Genomic DNA, 11,787 nt, shown 5'->3' on the forward strand with positions numbered 1-11,787 from the left:
GAAAGGGGACAAGTTCCACTGGGTCCCAGCCTCGTATGGCAGCTTGGGGTCCCTGATGGAAAGAGGTTCTGCAGATGAGTACAGTCCCAAAGGGTTGGAAATGTGCTAGAAGGAAAGCTGAAAAAGAGCACCAGGAAGCTGTATAAACATTTAAAAAATCCACTTATGGGGGCTGGAGAGATGGCTCAGTGGTTAAGAGCACCACCTGCTCTTCCAAAGGTCCTGAGTTCAATTCCCAGCAACCGCATGGTGGCTCACAACCATCTGTAATGAGATCTGTGTCCTCTTCTGGCCTGCAGGCAGAGTACTGAGAATACTGTATACATAAATAAATAAATCTTTAACAAAAAAATCACTTACTTTTATTTTATGTATATGTGTCTACTTGTCTGTATGTGTGTCATGTGTGTTCAAGTACTTGTAAAGCCAGAAGAAGGTATTGGATACTCTAGAATTGAAATTAAAGGAGGCTGTAAGCTTCCTGATAATGTGGTCTGGGAACTGAACATGGGTCTTCTGCAAGAGCAGCAAGTGCTCTTAGCTACTGAGCCATCTCTCCAACTGCATAGACAGAATTCTTATTAATTGTATTAAAGATATGAGCGACTTTAAGTCATTTCTGTAGACAGTATTGCAATAGTTCTTGTTCTCTGAAAGGGGTAGAGATGGGACTGTTGAAGATGTAGTCATGTGATGTGTCAGTTTTCTCATCACTGTAACAAAACCCAACAAGGCAGGAAGGGTTGACTGTAGCCTATAGTTCCTGGTGTGCTCCATTGTGGAGGGACAGTAAGAGGAAGGCTTTACTGTAGCTCATAATTTCTGGGTACAGTTGATTGAGTAGGGACAGTAAGAGAGAAAGGCTTTTAAGTTAATCTTGTATCAAGCTATATTAATGAAGGTGTTTATGGGTTGTAGAAGTTCCTTGGTAAAATATTTGGGATCCCTTATGTAAACTATCATATCATCAGCAAACAGTAAAGAGTTTGACTTCTTTTTTTCCCATCCGTATCTCCTTGATCTCCTTTTGTTGTCTTATTGTTCTAGCTATGACCTCAAGAACTATATTGAATAGATATGGAGAGAGTGGACAACCTTGTCTTGTTCCTGATTTCAGTGGGAACACTTTGAGTTTCTCTTTATTTAGTTTGGTGTTCAAGAACTTTAAATCTTTGAAGAAAGAAATTGAAGAAGACACCAGAAAATTGAAAGATCTCCCATGATCTTGGTAGGTAGAATTAGCATAGTAAAAATGGCAATCTTACCAAAAGCAATCTACAGATTCAATGCAATGCCCAGCAAAATTTTTTACAGACCTCGAAAGAACAGTACTCAACTTCATATGGCAAAGGAAAAATACCCAAAATAGCTGAAACAATTCTGTACAATAAAGGAACTTCTGGAGGCATCACAATCTCTAACTTCAAACTTCAGAACTACAGTACTGAAAACAGCCTGGTTTTGGCATAAAAGCATATTCAGCAAAAGGTGCTGGCATAACTGGATATCAACATGTAGAAGAATGAAAATAGATTCATATCTATCACCATGCACAAACTCAAGTGCAAATGGATCAAAGACCTCAACATAAAACCAACCACACTGAGGCTCAGAGAAGAGAAATGGGAAGTTCACTTGAACGCATTGGCACAGGAGATCACTTCCTAAATATAACCCCAGTAGCACAGACACTGAGAAAAACAATAAATGGGACCTCCTGAAACTGAAAATCTTCTGTAAAGCAAAGGACATGGTCAACAAGACAAAGCAGCAGCCTACAGAATGGGTCTTCACTGACCCCACATGGGACAGAGGGCTGATCTCCAAAATATACAAAGAACTCAAGAAATTGGTCATCAAAAGAACAAATAATCCAATAAAAATGGGGTACAGACCTAAACAGAGGACTCTCAACAGAGGAATCTAAAATGGCTGAAAGACACTTAAGGAAATGTTCAACATCCTTAGTCATCAGAGAAATGCAAATCAAAACTCTGAGATTCCATCTTACGCCTGTAAGAATGGCCAAGATCAAAAACACTGATGACAACTTATGCTGGGGAGGATGGGAAAATTCCTCCATTGCTAGTGGGAGTGCAACCTGGTACAGCCTTTTTGGATATCAGTAAGGCAATTTCTCAGAAAATTAGGAAACAACCTACCTCAAGATCCAGCAATACCACTTTTGAGTATATACCCAAAGAATGCTTGATCTTACCACAAGGACATGTGCTCAACTATGTTCATAGCAGCTCTGTTTGTCATAGCCAGAACCTGGAAACAACCTAAATGCTCCTTGACCAAAAAATGGATAAGGAAAATGTGGTACATTTACACAAGGGAGTACTACACAGCAGAAAAAAATAATGACATCCTGAAATTTGTAGGCAAATGGATATATCTAGAAATCATCATATTAAATGAGGAACACCATGCTTCCACTGCCATACTGTTTTTATCTACTGAGTTTTGGGATTAAAAGTATATGACATCAAAGAAAGAACGAAAGAAGAAAGGAAGGCAGGTTTTACTTTAGCTCATAGTTCCTGTGCCCTCGGTTGAGGAGGGGCAGTGTGGCAGTGGGAGCGTGGTGTAACCGCTCATATCGTTTCCACATTCAAGTAGCAGAGAGTGGTGAATGCCTGTGCTCATCTTTCTTGTTCTATTTATTTATCCCTGGACCCGAGGCCACGGATGGTGCTGCTCACATTCAGAATGGGATTCAGTTGTCACTTACGCTCCTAGACACACCCAGAAGTGCACTTCCAGGATGATCCTAAATCCCATCAAGTGACCTTGAAGATTAACTGCTCTGGGTAATTATTTTATTTGGAAATTTGATTTTCCTGAATTTCTTGATATCTACAGTACTAGTCAATTTTCTAAAATAGATTTTTTTCTTACGATCTTACATTTTAAAACATTAAAAAACACTTAAACTTTAATATCACATTACATTACACAAATTGGCCTAACTATATTGAGTACAGAACAGGGCCTTTCAATTCAGAGATCTCAAAAACCACATGATGTCTGTAAGAACCTTTAAACACAAAAATCAGATAAACTGACAATGTCAATTCAATGGGAATAATTAACAAGGATAAAGTCATTTTATAATGATAAGAGACATAATTCACCAAGAGATCATAGAGATTCTAAATGGCTCTGTACCTATTAACAGAGCTTCAAAATCCTAAGGACCACCTGATGATACTGCAGAGAGGAACAGATAAGCCGGTGAGAGCTGGGGATGCCAGAGTCTATCTCTTAGCAGCTGACAGAAAATCGTTACCTGTCTGGAAAAGCTGAATAGTCCTATCAACATGGTAATTCCAGGGTAGTGTTGTGAGCCCCCAGTACCGATTCTGTACTGGACAGGTTAGTTTATGCTCCCGACCACAGCAGATAAGGGCTAGCTTTCCCCCTGCGTTCTCACCAACAGGAGTGGTTGCTTACTTTCTTAGTGATAACCATTCTGACTAGGCTGAGATGAAATGAAAGAGCAATTTTAATTTGTAGTTTCCTGAGGACTAAGGAGGTCATGTGTGTGTGTGCGTGTGTGTGTGTGTGTGTGTGTGTGTGTGTGTTTGCACGCACACACTATAGACTGTGTCCTCATTCTCTCATTTCCTTTGCTTTGCAAAAGCTTTTCAATTCCATCCAATCTTATTGGCCAAGATAAATTCCTTATTAACTGCATGGGTTTTTTTTGTTTGTTTGTTTGTTTTTAAGTCACTAGCTGTGCTTCAGTCTTGAAGTGTTTGTCTTTAGCACTCTCCCAGTTTCAGGGCTTACGTTAAGGTCTTTCATCTACTTTCCTTTCTTTCCCATTTGGTGAGACAGGATCTAGTGTTACTCTTCTACATATGGATAGCCAGTTCTGTAGCACCATTTCCTGAAGAGGCTGTCTTCTCTCTGGTGTAACGCCTTATTGCGTCTTTTTCAGAAATCAAGTGGCTGCAGGTGTGTGTCTTTTTTCCTCCTGTGCCATGCTGTGTTTTGATCCCTATGTCTCTGTAGCATAACTTGAAATTAGATATTGTGATGTTTCTCGCATTGCTACTTTTATTCAGGATTGCCTTGCCTACTTAGGGCCTTTCATGCTTCTACAGGGATTTTAAGGTAGTTTCTTTTTTTTCTCTTTTAGAATTATTATCTTTTCCAGGACAGGCTCCAAAACCACAGAGAAACCCTGTCTCGAAAAACAAACAAACAAAAAAAAAAAAAAGAATTATTATCTTTTTAATTTTGTGTTTGCGTGTGTATGGATGCATATATGTAGGGGTAGATGTACATGAATGTGGGTGCCTGTAGAGACCAGAGGAGAGTGTTAGATTCTATTACGTCCCCAAGTTTCTTTCCCAACCTGTTGCGGGAGGTCCTCCCACTCCTCCAGCCTATCACCGCTGAGATACCAGCCCATTGGGGCGTGGTCTCTCTCCCTTTAAAAAAGCGGCCACTTCCCTCTCCTCTCTCTCTTCACTTCCTGCTCTGCCGGCTACTAGACTCCTTTCCTGGTTGTGTAGAGGGCTGTTGTCTGGGACGGCGATCTGTAAGTTTTTTCCCCTTTAAATAAATACCACCCTATTAATCATAATTCCAAATTGGTGTGGCATTGTTTGTGACTTACGCCTTCACCAACCTGTTCATCATTTAATAACGTCTTCTTCAATCTCCACAAGTTTGCATATGCTCTGTGCTTTCTCTTGCTATTGATTTCTAGTCTTATTCCACTGTGAGCAAAGAGAATACCAAACATTATTTCGATTTTCTTTTTTGTTTTTAATATTTGATTTTTTTACCTAAAATATGGCCTGTCTTAGAGAAATAAAGATCCCATGCGTTGATAAAAATGAGTATTCTGAATATTTCCGTTGGGAGCAGTGAACCCCCAGATCCTGAATTTCTTGTAAACAACTTGTTTTCCTCTTCTCTGAGACAGCCTGCAGCTGCTCTGAGCACAAGACCCTCAGGAGTTCCTGATGGCAGGGGAGTGGTTTCTGGTAGGTTTGGCTGGGGCGTGGCTATCAGTTATGGATCCCCTATACAAGCTGTTCCTGGATACAATAAAGGGGGTATTCTGGGGCATTCCTGTTTCATTCCTGTGTGCCTTTGTGTGTTTACATCTCCAGGCCCTTGTTCAGCTCGCGAATGATGCTGTAGTGCAGGCGCTGCAATACAGTAGTACCGTACCGTCACATAGTACAGGTGGGCGGTACAGTCTCTTCTATAGCTGTTTGTAAGGTCCGATTGATCTACAACATTTATCTGTCAATGTTTTTGTCTGGATAATTTATGTAATGGTAAGAGCAGGGTACTGAAGTCACCCACTACAACTATGCTGAGGTCAGTCTGTGTCTTAACGCATAGCGCTATTTATTCCAGGAAACTGAATGAGCTGATGTCCACTAAACACATACAGAGCTGCTGGGACATCTCAATGAACTGTCCCCTTGATCGAGATGAAGTAGCTGCTACCTCTACTGACTGCTTTTGACTTGAAGGTTGCTTTGTCAGAGATTAGAGCAGCTGTCCCTGCTTGCTTCCTGGTTCCCTTTCCGTGGATTGCCTTTTCCCATCCTTTGAATCTGAGGCCCTGACTGTTTTTTCACCAGTAAGGTCCATCTCTTGCAGGCAACAAATGTGTGGATCATGAATTTTAATCTAGCCTGCTAGTTTATATCTTTTTCTCAAAGAATTGAGACCACTTATATTCAGAGCTATTGTCAGCTGTATGAGCTCACGCGTTTTGTTGTTTCTGTAGTGCTGATGTTTTCCTAATCATTTGTATGTCTATTGTTCTAGTCGAGTTTCTTCTTTCTTGTAAACTCTCAGATGTCTTTCCTCATCAGTGCCTGTTTCCCTCAGGTATCGTCCTGGCATGGTGGTCATGAATTCCTTTAATTTGGGTTTATCCTGGAAGTTTCTTTCTTTTTCTTTCAGTTATGAAGGGTAGTGTTGCTGTATAGAGTATCTTGATTGGCGATTATCTTTCTGAGATTAAAGCCCACCACTGCGTGCTCTCCTAGCTTTAGAGTTTCTACTTAGAGCTCCATCATTACTCTGGTGGGTAGTTTTTTTTTTTTATGTGTGTCCCAGGGCTTCTCTCTTGCAACTGTAAATATTCTTGCCCCTCTTCTGGAGATCTGTCTAGTGATTCATACTCTAGTCTACAGTTAAGAGTAGATTTCCACAATGTGGGACCTGGGTTGTCCTCATTCATAGTTTTCCCTCTGGGTGGAGCTATTCTGCAGGCTAGCCCCACCCTTTTCACCTGTTGGTTACTGTGACTCTTAATGGCCTTTTTTTTGTTGTTGTTGTCATTCTTTATTCTCACCTCTCATCTACATAGTATTCTCTCTCCTTCAGTGAAATTGAAACAACATCAGCTGCAGCACGGTACCCAGCCCACACTGATTTCCCTTCCTTAGGATTTCAGAACGAGGCACCTGAGTCTGATTTATAGAAGGAAAGGAAGAGACAGGGACAAAGACAAGTGTGACTGGACCTCTTGAAGACAAGACACTAGGAGATCAGGACCCCAGCTAATCACACTTTATTTCTCTTCCTAAGAGCCTTGTGAGCTTTGACATTTTGGCTTTCTTCAGGATAGGAGGGTTCTCATGCTTCTCTTACCCAGAATGTGCTGATTATCAATTAGACTTCTAAATTCAGCTCCCTTGATCTTGTTTTTCGAGGGATTTCTCACCATGTGTTGTTAAAAGCTAGCGACACTATTAGCAGCTGGTGTGGTCATGTCACTTCTGTTCTGTATTGGAGAAGGAGAAGCTGTGCAGTGGCCACGTGAAGCTGATGTCTCGGCGTCCTTTCCTCAGATCCGCAAAACTATTACAAAACAAAACTATTGATAATGCTCTCTGAATAACTGGAACTCGGACTTCTTTGTAAGAATAAGTTTTTGTTTCATGAGCTATTTTTATCTCTTTTAATTCAGTCACTACTGAACCACTTTATTTCCAACCATATCTATTATAATTTTTCATTACATTTTTAATTACAAATGTAAATCCATTTTCCAGCAATAAATACCACTGAAAGTCTCAGACGCTTTAATAGTAAATAATAATAATAATAATAGTAATAATAATACAATGTCTCGCTTGTATAGACACTAGTTCTTGGGGAAAAAAATCACATACCCAGTCCTCTGGAAGTCTAGTATCCACACACGACCCTTTCCTTGATTTGGACAAGGACATAGCCATGCTCAGAATCATTTTTGGCTTCCAGGTTTATTGGCTGAAAGACAACAAGAACCATTTCACTTCCTGTTTTTCAGTCACCATAAATAAAAATTATTCTCACTTCATGTATGGGCAAGAGTTTTAATATGAATGTGTTCTTGGGGCATATTGAGGTGCCGTCTAATTGTAATGGTCACACTGTGAAAATCAGAAGGAAGAACACAGGTTGTGATTGTTATGAGAGACTGGGAATTTTTCCTTCCATGTCATTGGCAGCACTGCTCAGCTTCCAAGAAGGAGTGTCTACAATCTGCCACCAAATCCCGGTTATTCCACCAACGAGCAGCTAGATCAAGTAATGTACACTGACTTTGCTTCAAAACTGGAATTGAAGATAGCAAATCACTGTATATTTACAAATGCAAACCCATACAGAACTTATATCAATCCCTCCAGTAATCAATAGCAGATCAATGTGATATGCTAGGACCAAAGGAGGGACTAACTCAAAAGAAGGGGTGAGCAGAAACAGAAGAAGGAAAGAAGTGATGGAAGGAAGATGGTGGGGGAAGAGGAGGACTCTGATAGGTATCGATAACCTCAGATAGTTCTCTCAGGTGAGATGAGACCCTCCGGAGCTGGTCCTACACACACCCAAGCTCATCATTCTCCATACCGAGCTCCATCACCCTCATAAATGTGTGCATACAAAAGGTAACTTATCTTGTTTTCTTAGAAAGAAGAAAATATGTGGCTCAGTTGTAAAGGTACCTGTTGCTGAGCCTGGTATCTTGAGTTTGGTACCCAAGACCGGTACAGTGAAAGGAAAAAATTGACTCCCACCGTTGCCCTCCAGTGGAGAGACAGACCCACACAAAATTTAAAAAAAAAAATGTTCTTTAAAAAATCGTGCAAAGATCAATTATTTGCATTTGAAAGTAAACAATACACAGGATTGAATCATATTCATATACAACATAGGTTCTATTAATTATTCTTTTGTCAAAGTGTAGCCCATTCATGGAAGAAAGGGGTAGACAGGAAGAAATAAAAGAAAGTAATAAGGAAGTGAGGACAATAGGAAAAGACAATGATGAAAGTAATATACTAACAAAAAAGCAGCCATTGTACTAACAATACAGAGAAATAATCGTGATAAGTACTGAAAGCAAACTTAACTGTATGAGGCCTGAAATAGCTTCCTTCTGGCTCCCTTATTGTTTTCTGGTTAGTTTTATGACAATTTGTTACAAGATTTGGTCATCTGACAGGAGGGAATCTGAAAAGAAAAGAAAGCCTCCATACAATCGGACTGTAGGCTAGTCTGCAGGGCATTTTCTTAATTAGCAATTGATGAGGGAGAACCTAGCCCATTGTGGGTGGGGCCACACCTAAGCTGTGGTCCTGAGTTCTTTAGGAGAGCACATTGAGCAAGCCTTGAGGAGCAAGCCTTGAGGAGCACCCCTCCATGATCTCTGTATCGGATCCTGCCTCTAGGTTCCTGGCCAGCTTGAGTTCCGGTCCTGGCTTTCAATGATGGACTTCAATGCGAAAGTATAAGCCAAATAAATAACCTCTTTCATCCCCAAGTTGCTTTCAGTCATGATGTTTCATTACAGTAACAGCAACCCTAACTAAGACATTGAATCAGCAATGGCTTTAACTTTTAATGTCAAGCATAGCCAGGTATAGTGCCCCAAACCTTTAATCCCAGAACTAAGGAGGAAGAGAAAGGTGGATTTCTGTAAGTTTGAGATCATCCTGGTCTACAAAGTGAGTTCCAGGATAGCCAGGACTGTTGTAACAGAGAAACCCCATCTTGAAAAACAAAAAGAACAATAGAAATTGAACATATAAACATCTCAATTTTCTATAATATTTTAGTATAAGTATTAAAATATGGTCTTTCAAAAATTTTCAAATCCTAACAAAGTCTTTTTTAACAAAATATACTCATGACTTCTTGCACCAGTTTGAAAGGCTTTGTCTTAGTCAATGCTTTATAGCTGTGACAAGACACCAAGACCACAGTAACTCTTATAAAGAAAAACATTTAATTGGAACTGTCTTACAGTTCAGAGGTTTAGTCCATTATTGTCATTGAGGGAAACATGGCTGCATACAGGCAGACATTGGTGCTAGAGAAGAAACTGAGAGTTCTACACTGGGATCCGCAGGGAACAGAAGGAAAGGCAGACAGGCACTGGGTCTGGTTTAAGTATCTGAAACCCTAAGCCCATGCCCAGTGGCTCACTTCCTCCAGTAAGACCACACCTACTAATTCTTGTCAAATACGGCTACTCCCTAATGACCAAGCATTCAAATATATGAGCCTATGAGGGTCATTCTTATTCACACCACCACAGGCCCACAGGTTCAAAATCTAGATAGAAATTGGGTGGAGGCTGTTGGCAGAGGTTTCTGTCCCGCCAGGTCCCGCAGCTGTTTAGTCCCAAAGAAACACACAGAGATCTACATTAATCATAAACTGGTTGGCCTATTAGCTCAGGCTTCTTATTAACTAATTCTTACGTCTTATATTAACCCATTATTCTTGTCTGTGTTAGTCATGTGGCTTGGCACCTTTCATCAGCAAGAATTTCTCATCTTGCTTCCTCTGTGGCTGGATGACAACTGCAGACTGAGCTTTCCTCTTCCCAGAATTCTCCTGTTCTCATTGCCTCACCTCTATTTCCTGCCTGTCGCCCCGCCTATACTTCCTGCCTGGCTACTGGTCAATCAGCATTTTATTAAACCAATGCAAGAAACAAATCTTTACAAGGTAAAACCATTGTCCCATAGCACAGAACAATACTTTGCACAGTCTAAAGGTTCTTTTCACCAGTCGATGAGTCTTTGGTTTATATTCAAGTGTGCATCAGCTGTCACTCTGGAAACAAAGGAAGAGAAAAAAAAACAAGAACTCCTTCTCAGGACTTGTTAGTGAAATCCAGTAAAAAGTCTTCCCTTTTTTGTAGAAAGGCAAAACTGTAAAATGGTCAATGAAACCTACTGTTTTCTACAAAATGTTAAATAAAATGAGTGGACCTAGGGAATGTCCCTGAAGATTTTAGCCTGTCCTATCCACTGAAGTGACCAAAGCAATCCGATTCCAAAGGTTTGAAATGGTCAGATCAAATCCATAGTCAAAGATCTGTTCTACATTAAGATTGTGTGGTGTGTGATTGCTCCCAATATTCTGGCTACTTAAAATTTCATTAGTTAAAAGGTCAAATTCTAGCTCTTACTTTTGAATGAAATTGTTTCCTTGTTGTGTAAGAATCCACTGTATTTGATTGTGGTGTGGAGATTTAAGGTACTGATACTAACTCTGCTGAATAAGACACTCAGAACACCCCTTGACAAAGTAGAGTTAACCAAGATGGGGTTGGAAGCAACACTGATTAGTAATCTTTTTCCTGGGAAAATACTTACTTCAGTTCAATATCAATTCCCCTGGAAAAAGAATGTTTAACCTCATTATACTGCATCTTATTCTAATAAAAGCTTATAAGTGTACTTAAATGCCTTATACTTTAAATGCTTACACAGTTATAAAACCTAAAAAAAAATTACAACCCTATCCTATAAACTTATCACAACAAAAAATTAGGAAAATTCAACTTTGAAATAATAATAATTTAATAGGTGGTGTTGGTATTCTGATACTCAAAACCGTAAACTGAAATCCAGTTAAAAAATACTTTATCCCACCCATGAAAAGGATATGCCATAGAATCCAGAGTCTACTTCCTTAGTATAGTAGCATTCCCTACATTCCTTAGCTCCACCACTTCCCTCCATGTCCCCCTGGGCACTTTTCACTTTGTGACTTGAATTCTGCCAGGAAGACATCTGGTTCTTGTGATCTTGATGTCTCCTCACCTTCCACCCCACTGCTTACCAACAGCATCCTTTTCTTTTCAACCTTAGTCCCAATGCCATCTACTTCCCAAAGCCATCTCCCAATCCTTGTACCTAACAACTCTACCTACCCTCCCATTTGTTGTAGTAGGATTGGCGGCTGGGCTGCATCCCGCCACCCAGCTATACCCAAAATAATTACATGGAAACTGTATTCTTTTAAACACTGCCTGGCCCATTAGTTCCAGCCTTTTATTGGCTAGCTCTTACATATCGATTTAACCCATTTCTAATATCCCTGTAACACCATGAGGTGTCTTACCAGGGAAGATCTTAACCTGCATCTGTGTCCGGTAGGAGAATCATGGCGACTCTTTGACTCAGCTTCTTTCTCCCAGCATTCTGTTCTGTTTACTCCGCCTACCTAATTTTATGTCCTATTAAAGGGCCAAGGCAGTCTCTTTATTTAACCAATGAAATTAACACAAAACAGAAGACTCTCCCCCATCACCCATTGAGTTCCCAGATTGCATTGTTCCAGAGAGAGAGGTAGGGAAGGTGTGATATGCCTGCAGGAGCAAGAAGTTGACTGACTATGTTTTCATCTGCACACAGGAAGCAGAGAGTGTGAACAGGAAGTGGGAGGCGGCAATAAATTCTTGTAGTTTTCCCTTCCCCATTGGCATACTTTCTTCCAGAAAGCTGTATCTTCTAA

Source organism: Microtus oregoni, unplaced genomic scaffold (genome assembly GCF_018167655.1).
Source record: "Microtus oregoni isolate MIOR12 unplaced genomic scaffold, Mior012 000001F_ref0000356, whole genome shotgun sequence".
In the NCBI taxonomy this organism is placed as follows: Eukaryota; Metazoa; Chordata; class Mammalia; order Rodentia; family Cricetidae; genus Microtus; species Microtus oregoni.